The sequence below is a fragment of the Rutidosis leptorrhynchoides genome, chromosome 2 (genome assembly GCF_046630445.1).
Source record: "Rutidosis leptorrhynchoides isolate AG116_Rl617_1_P2 chromosome 2, CSIRO_AGI_Rlap_v1, whole genome shotgun sequence".
NCBI classification, from domain to species: Eukaryota; Viridiplantae; Streptophyta; class Magnoliopsida; order Asterales; family Asteraceae; genus Rutidosis; species Rutidosis leptorrhynchoides.
This window is the reverse complement of record NC_092334.1, coordinates 570,319,410-570,331,502: the sequence shown is the minus strand read 5'-3', so window position 1 is coordinate 570,331,502 and position 12,093 is coordinate 570,319,410. Positions and strand designations below refer to the sequence as shown.

Sequence of the window (12,093 nt, the reverse complement as noted above, 5' to 3'; positions counted from 1 at the left end):
CTAAAGAATTATGGGACTGTTTAGAAACCAAGTATATGTCTGAGGATGCTTCTAGTAAAAAGTTCCTTGTGAGTAATTTTAATAATTACAAGATGGTCGATTCTAGACCGGTCTTGGAACAATACAATGAGCTCATTCGTATACTTGGTCAATTCACACAACATAAGATGAACATGGATGAGTCTATTCAAGTCTCAAGCATAATTGATAAACTACCTCCATCTTGGAAAGAATTTAAACATTCTTTGAAACATAAGAAGGAGGAGTTAACTCTTGTTGAGTTGGGTAGTCATCTGTGTATTGAGGAATCCCTCAGGTTGCAGGATAATGACAAGCCAAAGAGCAACGAAGTTGCTGGTACGTCTGTTGTCAATATGGTGGAACATAAAAAGTTCACTAGTAATAATGACAAAAAGGGAAAACGTAAACATCAAGGTAATAACAAAGTTGATCCTAATAAGAAGTCTAAATTGACTTGTTGGAAGTGTGGTAAATCTGGACACTTGAAGAGGGATTGCAAGGTTATTTTTGGCACTAACAATGCTAAGGGATCTAGCACAAATGGTTCAGGCAATGGTTCGAACAACCAAGCCCCAAAAGGTCAGAATATATTTAATAATTCAATTGAGAATTATTATGTTTCGTATATATCTGAGATTTGTTTTGTGCAGGATGATGATGTTGCGTGGTGGGTTGACTCTGGAGTATGTAAGGATAGATGTTGGTTCAAGACTTACGAGTCGGTGACTGATGGATCAATTCTTCATATGGGAAATGAGTCAACAGCCTCTATTCATGGACGTGGTCGTATGGATTTAAGTTTTAGTTCTGGAAAGATTGTTTCTTTGTTTAATGTTTTGCATGTACCACAAATTAAAAAAAATTTGGTTTCAAGTAGTATGTTGAATAATTGTGGTTACAAGCAAGTTATTGAATCTGACAAGTTTGTTCTATCTAAAAATAGTTTATTTGTTGGATTTGTTTATTTGAGTAATGGAATGTTTAGACTAAACATTGAACATGTAAGTGTTGATATTGCTTGTATGTCTACTACTAGCATAAATAATTCTATTCTTTGGCATGCTAGACTAGGACATGTACACTTTAAAATAATGCAAGATATGTCTAAAGATGGATTAATACTGGCCTTTGATATGAACAATGAAAAATGTAAAACGTGTATGTTGACAAAGATCACTAAGAAACCTTTTCAAAATATACATCGTGATACTGAGATTTTAGAATTAATACATAGTGATTTATGTGATTTGCATGCTACTCCTACTTTAGGGAACAAGAAATATTTTGTAACTTTTATTGATGATGCTTCTAGGTTTTGCTATGTTTATTTGTTACATACTAAGGATGAAGCATTAGATAAATTTCAAATATTTAAAACTGAAGTAGAATTACAACAAAAGGCTTTGATTAAAAGACTTAGAACGGATAGGGGAGGTGAATACATTGACCAATCGTATTTCCAATCCGTTGGTATTATCCATGAGACCACAGCTCCTTATACTCCACAACAAAATGGTATATCTGAAAGGAAGAATAGGGTCCTCAAGGAAATGGTTAATTCCATGTTATCCTATTCGGGTTTAAGTGAAGGATTTTGGGGGCAAGCTATGTTAACAGCTTGTTATTTGCTTAATAGAGTTCCTAACAAAAGAAACAGGATTACACCTTATGAACTTTGGAATAAAAGGAAACCTAACTTGAATTATCTCCGGGTATGGGGTTGTAGGGCGGTCGTAAGACTGCCTGATCCCAAGAAGAAAAGTTTAGGTGAAAGAGGTATAGATTGCATATTTGTTGGATATGTTGAACATTCCAAGGCATATAGGTTCTATGTAATAGAGCCTAATGAGTTTGTCTCAATCAATTCTGTGATTGATTCAAGGGATGCAATCTTTGATGAAAATCGATTTTCATCTATACCTAGACCAAAGGATATGATTCCAAGTAACAATGGAATAAATAAGGATTGTAATGATGAAGTCTTTGAAAAGGCTGTTGATCAGTCACTTGAGATTCGAAAAAGCAAAAGAAAAGGGAAACCTAAATTATTTGGACCTGATTTTCAGTTATACTTAATTGAAGGTTCCAGGGATGATGCTTCTACCCAATATTCGTATTGTTTCAATGTTGATGATGATCCTAAAACATATGATGAAGCAATGAGGTCTCAGGATGTTGCATTCTGGAAAGAGGCAATTAATGATGAGATGGATTCCATCATGGGCAATAACACTTGGGTGTTAGCTGATCTACCTCCTGGTTGCAAACCTTTGGGTTGCAAATGGATCTTCAAAAAGAAGATGAAGGTGGATGGAACTATTGAAAAGTTCAAGGCAAGGTTAGTCATTCAAGGCTTTAGACAAAAGTCTGGAATTGACTATTTTGATACTTATGCTCCTGTGGCACGTATCACTACCATTAGACTGCTGATTGATTTGGCTACAATTCACAATCTGGTTATTCACCAGATGGATGTGAAGACAGCATTCTTGAATGGTGATTTGGATGAGGAGGTTTATATGAACCAACCTCAGGGCTTTGTCATGCCAGGAAATGAAGGCAAGGTGTGCAAACTTGTGAAGTCCTTATATGGTTTGAAACAAGCACCTAAGCAATGGCATCAGAAGTTTGATGAAGTGGTTTTATCTAGTGGTTTTAAATTAAACCAAGCAGATAAATGTGTATATAGTAAATTTGATGATTCTTGTAAAGGAGTTATAATTTGTCTATATGTTGATGACATGTTAATCTTTGGGACTGACCAAAGTCATGTTGATTTAACAAAAGAATTTTTGTCATCAAAATTCTCCATGAAAGATATGGGGGAGGCTGACGTTATCCTTGGCATTAGGATTAAACGTGAAAGCAAAGGAATTTCGATTTGTCAATCTCATTATATTGAGAAGGTATTGAAAAAGTTCAATTGCTTTGAATGTACTCCTGTGAGTAACCCTGTTGATCCAAGTGAGAAGCTTATGCCTAATCAAGGTGAAGCTGTATCACAACTTGAGTATTCTCAGGTGATTGGCTGTTTGATGTACGCCATGACTTGTACAAGGTCGGATATTGCTTTTGCTGTGGGAAAACTGAGTAGATATACTAGTAATCCTAGTACTCATCACTGGCAAGCAATTAGGCGGGTACTGAAGTATTTAAAGAAAACTATGGCATATAGTTTATCTTACAGTGGATTTCCTTCTATAATAGAAGGATATTCTGATGCGAGTTGGATAACCAATATTGAAGATCATTCTTCAACGAGTGGTTGGGTGTTCTTGCTTGGGAGAGGTGCTATTTCATGGGTTTCTAAGAAGCAGACATGTATTACCAACTCAACGATGGAATCTGAGTTTGTTGCTTTAGCTGCTGCTGGTAAAGAAGCAGAATGGCTTAGAAACTTGATCCATGAGATACCATTATGGCCTAAACCTATAGCACCCATGTCTATCCATTGTGATAGTGCTGCGACATTGGCAAAGGCTTATAGCCAGATGTACAATGGAAAATCTAGACACTTAGGTGTCAGACATAGCATGATTCGTGAACTCATCATGAATGGGGTGATTTCTATAGTGTTCGTGAGGTCACAACAGAATTTAGCTGATCACTTGACGAAGGGATTGGCAAGAGACTTGGTTGACAAGTCTGCTGTGGGGATGGGTTTAAAGTCCACATAAATTTCTAATTATAAGATACCCAATTCCCTTCCAATGAAAATTAGAAGTTGAATTCAATGCGGAAGGCTTATATTTAGAAATTTGGAGTACATAAATTTTATATCATCCCAAGGTAAGGTATGTACTCGGACCTGCTGAAGGTGAGGTTGAAGTCTAGCTTCTTAACAGTTCATTTGAAAAAGTGCAAGAGCAGGTGCATGACTGAAGTGAACTACCTATGTGAATGTGAAGTTTTGCCGCTTCAACAAAGCTTGGACTTTTAGCTTTGGATACATTCATGAAAGGATATGGACACATGGCTTGTAAAGTGTCAGGATAGCTTTAGAGTATTTGAAAACTTATGTGTATATTATTTTCAGTTATTCAAATGGGTTGAAGGGTTCAATTCTTAGAACACCCTGATTCTCGAATATTTGGAATGTGTAATGTACTAAGATGAAAATTCAATCTTCAAGATATTTTCATTTATGCATAAGTTTTTGTTTTAATTTGTTTAATTCTCATGAAATGAATTGCACTAAATTGGAGATGATTATTGGAAATTTAGTGTAATTGAGGGATTTAATCTACAGTTGTAAATGGGTTAGGAGGTACGGAGTGTACACCCATTAAGTGATAGATTGTCCGGACCCGAAAGTGGTTTTCCATTATCACAAATTTGAGTGATTACGGAAGTATTATTCCTGCACTAGGTGAAACATCTCCATCGTGGAAATAAAACAAACAACTTTATGTAAAGGATTTGTTTTAGATTTGAAAACCATTTCCTAGATTTGGTTGTTAGAAATAAAACAAACAACTTTATGTAAAGGATTTGTTTTAGATTTGAAAACGAAATTAGTTAGTGAAACATCTCCATCGTGGAATAATACATGTTTTTGGGTGCCTATAAATAAGGACTATCATTTATGAGAATAATATATACGAAAAACACCTTAATACTCTTATGCAAAAGAGTTCTTGTTTACTGCCAATAACAAGAACTAATCTCTGTCTTATCCCAAAGTGATATTCGTGTAACCCAGGCAATAAGGGTCGAATAATTACTTTCGGAAAGTGATACCACGATTCAGTGACTTATCCGGTTATCGATTATTTTACCCTACACGAAATTTCAATAAAACCTCCAACACTTTCTCATGTTCTATCCATGTTTCCATTTCTAGATTTTTCTAGATTAGCTTGTTTTCATTAACGTAGTTTAGCTTGATACATACTGTGCTGCACTTTTGACTTAAAAGGATATCAGAAAATTACTCCAAGCAAATTGTCCCTTCTCTTCTTAAGTTTCTTTAGGAGTTTGAATGACTCGAATAGGTCGTATCAAAGGTGGTTAAGCTCGGCCTCCGTTTTTTCCGCAACATATGGTGATGAATCGCATATATTATGCTGCTTATGCTGTTAATGCTTTTATCAAGTTCAAAGGTGATCTTTCTCCTACCAACATTTTCTTTGAAAGCCCTTTTTCATAATCCTTTCAGTTAGGTCTTCGACTCAATCCTCCTCACAACTCATTTTTAGCAGCGTCCATCCACTCCAAATCTTCCTCAATTCATAGTTATTATGTTTATGATGATCGCCCTCTAACTAGGTATCAAAACGTTACCAACCTAAATGATGCCTCCAATCTGTTTGATGAAATGACTCAGAGAAGACCTCTGCCACCGGTGGTTAAATTCAATCAATTGTTGACTGCTGTCACTAGAATGAAACATTATTCTTATTCACTTCATTTTTTCAAACGCATGTGTTCAATTAATGTTCCTCTTGATAAATACACTATTAGTATTTCTATCAAGTGTTGTTGCTGTAGTGACCCGAACTTTTCCATGTTTATATATATTAATTGAGATTGATATTTACATGATTAAATGTTTCCAACATGTTAAGCAATCAAACTTGTTAAGACTTGATTAATTGAAATATGTTTCATATAGACAATTGACCACCCAAGTTGACCGGTGATTCACGAACGTTAAAACTTGTAAAAACTATATGATGACATATATATGGATATATATATAGTTAACATGATACTATGATAAGTAAACATATCATTAAGTATATTAACAATGAACTACATATGTAAAAACAAGACTACTAACTTAATGATTTTTAAACGAGACATATATGTAACGATTATCGTTGTAAAGACATTTAATGTATATATATATCATATTAAGAGATATTCATACATGATAATATCATGATAATATAATAATTTAAAATCTCATTTGATATTATAAACATTGGGTTAACAACATTTAACAAGATCGTTAACCTAAAGGTTTCAAAACAACACTTACATGTAACGACTAACGATGACTTAACGACTCAGTTAAAATGTATATACATGTAGTGTTTTAATATGTATTTATACACTTTTTAAAGACTTCAATACACTTATCAAAATACTTCTACTTAACAAAAATGCTTACAATTACATCCTCGTTCAGTTTCATCAACAATTCTACTCGTATGCACCCGTATTCGTACTCGTACAATACACAGCTTTTAGATGTATGTACTATTGGTATATACACTCCAATGATCAGCTCTTAGCAGCCCATGTGAGTCACCTAACACATGTGGGAACCATCATTTGGCAACTAGCATGAAATATCTCATAAAATTACAAAAATATGAGTAATCATTCATGACTTATTTACATGAAAACAAACTTACATATCCTTTATATCTAATCCATACACCAATGACCAAAAACACCTACAAACACTTTCATTCTTCAATTTTCTTCATCTAATTGATCTCTCTCAAGTTCTATCTTCAAGTTCTAAGTGTTCTTCATATATTCTACAAGTTCTAGTTACATAAAATCAAGAATACTTTCAAGTTTGCTAGCTCACTTCCAATCTTGTAAGGTGATCATCCAACCTCAAGAAATCTTTGTTTCTTGCAGTAGGTTATCATTCTAATACAAGGTAATAATCATATTCAAACTTTGGTTCAATTTCTATAACTATAACAATCTTATTTCAAGTGATGATCTTACTTGAACTTGTTTTCGTGTCATGATTCTGCTTCAAGAACTTCGAGCCATCCAAGGATCCGTTGAAGCTAGATCCATTTTTCTCTTTCCCAGTAGGTTTATCTAAGGAACTTAAGGTAGTAATGATGTTCATAACATCATTCAATTCATACATAAAAAGCTATCTTATTCGAAGGTTTAAACTTGTAATCACTAGAACATAGTTTAGTTAATTCTAAACTTATTCGCAAACAAAAGTTAATCCTTCTAACTTGACTTTTAAAATCAACTAAACACATGTTCTATATCTATATGATATGCTAACTTAATGATTTAAAACTTGGAAACACGAAAAACACCGTAAAACCGGATTTACGCTGTCGTAGTAACACCGCGGGCTGTTTTGGGTTAGTTAATTAAAAACTATGATAAACTTCGATTTAAAAGTTTTTATTCTGAGAAAATGATTTTTATTATGAACATGAAACTATATCCAAAAATTATGGTTAAACTCAAAGTGGAAGTATGTTTTCTAAAATGGTCATCTAGACGTCGTTCTTTCAACTGAAATGACTACCTTTACAAAAACGACTTGTAACTTATTTTTCTGACTATAAACCTATACTTTTTCTGTTTAGATTCATAAAATAGAGTTCAATATGAAACCATATCAATTTGATTCACTCAAAACGGATTTAAAATGAAGAAGTTATGGGTAAAACAAGATTGGATAATTTTTCTCATTTTAGCTACGTGAAAATTGGTAACAAATCTATTCCAACCATAACTTAATCAACTTGTATTGTATATTATGTAATCTTGAGATACCATAGACACGTATAAAATGTTTCAACCTATCATGTCGACACATCTATATATATTTCGGAACAACCATAGACACTCTATATGTGAATGTTGGAGTTAGCTATACAGGGTTGAGGTTGATTCCAAAATATATATAGTTTGAGTTGTGATCAATACTGAGATACGTATACACTGGGTCGTGGATTGATTCAAGGTAATATTTATCGATTTATTTCTGTACATCTAACTGTGGACAACTAGTTGTAGGTTACTAACGAGGACAGCTGACTTAATAAACGTAAAACATCAAAATATATTAAAAGTATTGTAAATATATTTTGAACATACTTTGATATATATGTATATATTGTTATAGGTTCGTGAATCAACCAGTGGCCAAGTCTTACTTCCCGACGAAGTAAAAATCTGTGAAAGTGAGTTATAGTCCCACTTTTAAAATCTAATATTTTTAGGATGAGAATACATGCAGGTTTTATAAATGATTTACAAAATAGACACAAGTACGTGAAACTACATTCTATGGTTGAATTATCAAAATCGAATATGCCCCTTTTTATTAAGTCTGGTAATCTAAGAATTAGGGAACAAACACCCTAATTGACGCGAATCCTAAAGATAGATCTATTGGGCCTAAAAAACCCCATCCAAAGTACCGGATGCTTTAGTACTTCGAAATTTATATCATATCCGAAGGGTGTCCCGGAATGATGGGGATATTCTTATATATGCATGTTGTTAATGTCGGTTACCAGGTGTTCACCATATGAATGATTTTTATCTCTATGTATGGGATGTGTATTGAAATATGAAATCTTGTGGTCTATTATTATGATTTGATATATATAGGTTAAACCTATAACTCACCAACATTTTTGTTCACGTTTTAAGCATGTTTATTCTTAGGTGATTATTAAGAGCTTCCGCTGTCGCATACTTAAATAAGGACGAGATTTGGAGTCCATGCTTGTATGATATTGTGTAAAAACTGCATTCAAAAAACTTATTTTGTTGTAACTTATTTGTATTGTAAACCATTATGTAATGGTCGTGTGTGTAGTGACCCGAACTTTTCCATGTTTATATATATTAATTGAGATTGATATTTACATGATTAAATGTTTCCAACATGTTAAGCAATCAAACTTGTTAAGACTTGATTAATTGAAATATGTTTCATATAGACAATTGACCACCCAAGTTGACCGGTGATTCACGAACGTTAAAACTTGTAAAAACTATATGATGACATATATATGGATATATATATAGTTAACATGATAATATGATAAGTAAACATATCATTAAGTATATTAACAATGAACTACATATGTAAAAACAAGACTACTAACTTAATGATTTTTAAAGGAGACATATATGTAACGATTATCGTTGTAAAGACATTTAATGTATATATATCATATTAAGAGATATTCATACATGATAATATCATGATAATATAATAATTTAAAATCTCATTTGATATTATAAACATTGGGTTAACAACATTTAACAAGATCGTTAACCTAAAGGTTTCAAAACAACACTTACATGTAACGACTAACGATGACTTAACGACTCAGTTAAAATGTATATACATGTAGTGTTTTAATATGTATTTATACACTTTTAAAAGACTTCAATACACTTATCAAAATACTTCTACTTAACAAAAATGCTTACAATTACATCCTCGTTCAGTTTCATCAACAATTCTACTCGTATGCACCCGTATTCGTACTCGTACAATACACAGCTTTTAGATGTATGTACTATTGGTATATACACTCCAATGATCAGCTCTTAGCAGCCCGTGTGAGTCACCTAACATATGTGGGAACCATCATTTGGCAACTAGCATGAAATATCTCATAAAATTACAAAAATATGAGTAATCATTCATGACTTATTTACATGAAAACAAAATTACATATCCTTTATATCTAATCCATACACCAACGACCAAAAACACCTACAAACACTTTCATTCTTCAATTTTCTTCATCTAATTAATCTCTCTCAAGTTCTATCTTCAAGTTCTAAGTGTTCTTCATATATTCTACAAGTTCTAGTTACATAAAATCAAGAATACTTTCAAGTTTGCTAGCTCACTTCCAATCTTGTAAGGTGATCATCCAACCTCAAGAAATCTTTGTTTATTACAGCAGGTTATCATTCTAATATAAGGTAATAATCATATTCAAACTTTGGTTCAATTTCTATAACTATAACAATCTTATTTCAAGTGATGATCTTACTTGAACTTGTTTTCGTGTCATGATTCTGCTTCAAGAACTTCGAGCCATCCAAGGATCCGTTGAAGCTAGATCCATTTTTCTCTTTTCCAGTAGGTTTATCCAAGGAACTTAAGGTAGTAATGATGTTCATAACATCATTCGATTCATACATATAAAGCTATCTTATTCGAAGGTTTAAACTTGTAATCACTAGAACATAGTTTAGTTAATTCTAAACTTGTTCGCAAACAAAAGTTAATCCTTCTAACTTGACTTTTAAAATCAACTAAACACATGTTATATATCTATATGATATGCTAACTTAATGATTTAAAACCTGGAAACACGAAAAACACCGTAAAACCGGATTTACGCCGTCATAGTAACACCGCGGGCTGTTTTGGGTTAGTTAATTAAAAACTATGATAAACTTTGATTTAAAAGTTGTTATTCTGAGAAAATGATTTTTATTATGAACATGAAACTATATCCAAAAATTATGGTTAAACTCAAAGTGGAAGTATGTTTTCTAAAATGGTCATCTAGACGTCGTTCTTTCGACTGAAATGACTACCTTTACAAAAACGACTTGTAACTTATTTTTCCGACTATAAACCTATACTTTTTCTGTTTAGATTCATAAAATAGAGTTCAATATGAAACCATAGCAATTTGATTCACTCAAAACGGATTTAAAATGAAGTAGTTATGGGTAAAACAAGATTGGATAATGTTTCTCATTTTAGCTACGTGAAAATTGGTAACAAATCTATTCCAACCATAACTTAATCAACTTGTATTGTATATTATGTAATCTTGAGATACCATAGACACGTATACAATGTTTCGACCTATCATGTCGACACATCTATATATATTTCGGAACAACCATAGACACTCTATATGTGAATGTTGGAGTTAGCTATACAGGGTTGAGGTTGATTCCAAAATATATATAGTTTGAGTTATGATCAATACTGAGATACGTATACACTGGGTCGTGGATTGATTCAAGATAATATTTATCGATTTATTTCTGTACATCTAACTGTTGACAACTAGTTGTAGGTTACTAACGAGGACAGCTGACTTAATAAACTTAAAACATCAAAATATATTAAAAGTGTTGTAAATATATTTTGAACATACTTTGATATATATGTATATATTGTTATAGGTTCGTGAATCAACCAGTGGCCAAGTCTTACTTCCCGACGAAGTAAAAATCTGTGAAAGTGAGTTATAGTCCCACTTTTAAAATCTAATATTTTTGGGATGAGAATACATGCAGGTTTTATAAATGATTTACAAAATAGACACAAGTACGTGAAACTACATTCTATGGTTGAAATATCGAAATCGAATATGCCCCTTTTTATTAAGTCTGGTAATCTAAGAATTAGGGAACAGACACCCTAATTGACGCGAATCCTAAAGATAGATCTATTGGGCCTAACAAACCCCATCCAAAGTACCGGATGCTTTAGTACTTCGAAATTTATATCATATCCGAAGGGTGTCCCGGAATGATGGGGATATTCTTATATATGCATCTTGTTATTGTCGGTTACCAGGTGTTCACCATATGAATGATTTTTATCTCTATGTATGGGATGTGTATTGAAATATGAAATCTTGTGGTCTATTATTATGATTTGATATATATAGGTTAAACCTATAACTCACCAACATTTTTGTTGACGTTTAAAGCATGTTTATTCTCAGGTGAATACTAAGAGCTTCCGCTGTTGCATACTAAAATAAGGACATGATTTGGAGTCCATGTTTGTATGATATTGTGTAAAAACTGCATTCAAGAAACTGATTTCGATGTAACATATTTGTATTGTAAACCATTATGTAATGGTCGTGTGTAAACAGGATATTTTAGATTATTATTATTTGATAATCTACGTAAAGCTTTTTAAACCTTTATTTATGAAATAAAGGTTATGGTTTGTTTTAAAAATGAATGCAGTCTTTGAAAAACGTCTCATATAGAGGTCAAAACCTCGCAACAAAATCAATTAATATGGAACGTTTTTAATCAATAAGAACGGGACATTTCAGTTGGTATCAGAGCGTTGGTCTTAGAGAACCAGAAAATTTGCATTAGTGTGTCTTATCGAGTTTGTTAGGATGCATTAGTGAGTCTGGACTTCGACCGTGTTTTCTTTAAAAATGATTGCTTAACATTTTTGTTGGAAACTATATATTTTTAACATATGAATATTATGTGATATATTAATCTCTTATCGTGTTTGATATTATGTGATAGATGTCTACCTCTAGAACAAGTCCCATTGACTCACCTAATAATAATGAAGAGTCAAATGTAAATTGGAAT

The 12,093-nt window shown here is 32.6% G+C and overlaps 1 pseudogene; it reads left to right on the top strand.

Moving 5' to 3' along the window:
* Window positions 1–540: 540 nt before the first annotated feature.
* Window positions 541–12,093, top strand: part of LOC139889809 (uncharacterized) — a 68,244-nt pseudogene continuing 56,691 nt past the window's right edge.